The sequence below is a fragment of the Alosa pseudoharengus genome, unplaced genomic scaffold, assembly GCF_046254945.1.
Source record: "Alosa pseudoharengus isolate Yale_2024_CS ecotype anadromous, Long Island Sound unplaced genomic scaffold, YU_APseudo_1.1 YU_APseudo_1.1_scf_12, whole genome shotgun sequence".
Lineage (NCBI taxonomy): Eukaryota > Metazoa > Chordata > Actinopteri > Clupeiformes > Clupeidae > Alosa > Alosa pseudoharengus.
The window spans coordinates 38,630,387-38,634,042 of NW_027468587.1; positions in this window are offsets into that span (position 1 = coordinate 38,630,387).

The window sequence follows — 3,656 nt, forward strand, 5'->3', positions numbered from 1 at the left end:
TCGGGACCACATCCTGAGGACATACAATAATTTTAGCGACCTTTCACCACTAGGGGTGCTATAATTTGCAACACTTTCTCGTATCAACACCAAACTTGGTATATGGACTCGTGACTACAACCTGAGGACGCACAATAAATGTGGTGACTTTTGACCACTAGGGGTGCTATAATTATCAACACTTTCTCGTATCGACACCAAACTTGGTATGTGGACTTGTGACTACAACCTGACTATGCACAATACATTTGGTGATGTTTGAGGTATGCATATGTATGGGGGGTTATTGGGGTGTGTGGGAGAGGAAGTTTATCTTTGTATATGTGTGTGTGTGGGACGGGTGGTTAATTGGGTGTGTGTATAATGTAGCAACATTGGGTTGCCATGACAACTCCTGCTCAACTGCTTGGCCCCCACATTGCTGCTTGCAGCTATATTTATTATTATTATTCCTCTGCCATTGAAGTCAATGGCAGCCCATAGAACCGTCTGGCAAAAAGTTCTGAAATTTGGCACAGTGATTGGAGACAGTCCAATGATTCATTTCAGCAAGTTTCATGTGGGCAGCTCTAGCGCTCTAGCGCCACCAACAGGCCAAAGTTGGACTTGCGTTCATGCACGTAACTTCTGACCCGTTGACCCTATTGTTAAAAATGAGGTATCGTTGGAATCCTTGGACCAAGCCGAGTTCAACGCACACTATGACGTCATTTTCCGCCATGATGGATTTTCCGCCATTTTGGATTTTATCAAAAACACTTAAAAGTCTTCACAGGTCACAAATTTTGTCTGATCGACACCAAACCTGACACACTTGATCTTCAGACGAAGCCTCACAAAAGTTATTCCTTTTCGTCTTCGGAATTCAAACCGTTCGCCCATAACAGCCAATCGAAGTTTGCGGCGAAGCCGCCAAACAGGAAGTGACCACATATCTCAGCAACCCATTCACCTATCATAACCAAACTTAGTACATGGACTCAGGACCCAATCAGGGGGACGCTCAAGAAATCTGGTGACCTTTGACCTCTAGGGGGCGCTGTAATTAAGAAACATGCCTTTTGGCCTGTAGCTGCAGTTGTGCTTAGAATTAAAACGCACTAGTGGTGTCTGGTAATACTGTTGGAGGTCCTTAGGCCGACCGATGTCGACTTGTGATGTCATCGTAATTGATTCGGCCGCCATATTGGATTTAATCAAAAACACGTACAAGTTTTCGCAGGTCACAAATTTCAGCGGATCCTCACCAAAATTGGCAGAGACCATCTTCAGACCATGCCTTATCAGTGCATTGCTTTTTGGAACAATTGACAGTAGCATGCGGCTGTAACAGCCAATCGAAACTTGCGGCGAAGCCGCCAAACAGGAAGTGATTTCATATCTCAGCAACGCTTTCATGTATCAAAACCAAATTTAGTACATGTACCTCAGACTCCATCGGGAGGACGCTCAAGAAATTTGGTGACATTTGACCTCTAGGGGGCACTGTAATTGACAAAAATGCATTTTGGCCAGTAGTTGCTGATGCGCATTATTTTGCAATGGAAGTCAATGGCAGCCAATAGAACCGTCTGGTAAAAAGTTATAAAATTTTGCACACTAATTGTGGACAGTCCAATAATTCATTTCACCGCCAAGCCGCCAAACAGGAAGTGAGCTCATATCTCAGCAACCCATTAATCTATCATAACCAAACTTAGTATATGGACCCAGGCCAACTTGTGATGTAATTGTAATTGATTCGGCCGTCATGTTAGATTTAATCACAAACATCAAAAAGTTATCACAGGTCGCTAATTTCATCTGATCTTCACCAACATTGGCACAGACCATCTTCAGACCATAACCTATCTATATATTGCTTTCTGGAACAATTGACAGAAGCATTCGGCTGTAACAGCCAATCGAAATTTGTGGCGAAGCCGCCAAACAGGAAGTGAGCTCATATCTCAGCAACCCTGCCATGTATCATAACCAAACTTACTACATATATTCATTACCCCATTAGGAGGACGCTCAAAAAATATGGTGACCTTTGACCTGTAGGGGGTGCTGCAATTAGCAATATTGCATTTTGATGTGTAGTTGCTGATGTGTTATATCAATCTTTTACTTTTTGATGTGAAACTGATGACAACATGTTCCATCCAGTTAATTCTAATGCGTGCGTGCAAGGGAAGGGCAGGGCGGGACGGGACGGGCTGGGGTGATTAGGTGGGGGGGGGGGGCTGGCTGGCGGAGGCGGTGGCAATACTCGGCCCTGTTGATCCCGGGTGTCTGCTGAGTTCTATCTTGTCACCGTGGCTACTCCGGCCTATACTGCTTGGCCCCCTCATTGCTGCTTGCAGCTATATTTGTCATTATTTTTTTTCGTTTACATGTTCAAATATTGGTTCTTGTTCTACTATTTGAGCTCTCCACATAAGATGGGCTTGAATATTTTAATATATATTTTCATAAGAGTGAAATGGTATGTGGGCTAGCTATAGGCATTGGAAATCTGTGTGAAAGTAGCTCAGTGTATGGGCAGTGAGTGTACAAAGTGCCAATTGTTGTAACTACCCTAGATAAATAAATATAGTCAAAAGATGCATTCAGACACACAGGAACACCGTTCTGTGGACTCTGAGGACTTAACCCTTAGAACCCTAAGCTGTTTTTAGGGCATTTTCACTACCTTTATTCATAAGGATTTATTCTGGTCATTGTAAGTGCCACACACATATATTATATATTGTTTTTTTCAGGAGAGTTTAGGCTATTCAGATCGGGCAATATAATTGCCATGTTGGAGGTATACTCTGGGGCTGAGCAATTTACAGAAATATTTGCTGTGTGATTTACGGAAATAAATGCCATTTTTTATATAGTGATGAAAAATGACCTTTCTGCGCTCCATATCTGTGACACGAACTGATCTGACCTGACTTGACCCGAGGTTGCGTGTTAGCCTGCGTGCCTGTGTGTATGCAGTCATAATAATTCTCAACTCTTTACTGCATTGCCATGAACAAAGTAAAGGCAAAAAAGGTGTTTATTTGTTGAACAAATTGGGATGCAATGTGAGCCTTGAATTGGATGCCATGCAGGAATTTGCTAGGATCTCAAAACCGGAATATGAACATGCTTTGCCATAGAGAAACACATGATAGCATTGGATTATAAACATGTTTTGCCACAAGAACAGACAAAAACGTGGGGTAAGTCCAGCTATATGAAGTTATTATTTTGCTGTCACTTCGTCTGTTTTATAACCCAGAAGGATGTACTTGGTATCAAAGGATAGCTCTGAGTCTCCTCTTTCATCTGACATGCGTGGCATATCTATGCGATCACGGGTCCGCGAGTAATTGAAACGAGAGTAATGAGTGTGCAGCGTTGGTTTGTGTACATGACGTTATTATTTTGCAGTCACTTCGTCTGATTTTATAAGCCAGAAGGATCGATAAACATGGTACCAATGGATAGCCCTGTGCCCCCTCTTTCATCTGATATGCTTGCCATATCGATGTGATCACGGGTTCGCGAGTAATTCAAACTAGAGTAATGTGTGTGCAGGTGAATGCAGAGAAGTATAGACTGTAAATATGATGCAATTTGATTTAATTTCATGATTTTTTTTAATTTTCATACTTGATCGTACAGACAAGTGTGTA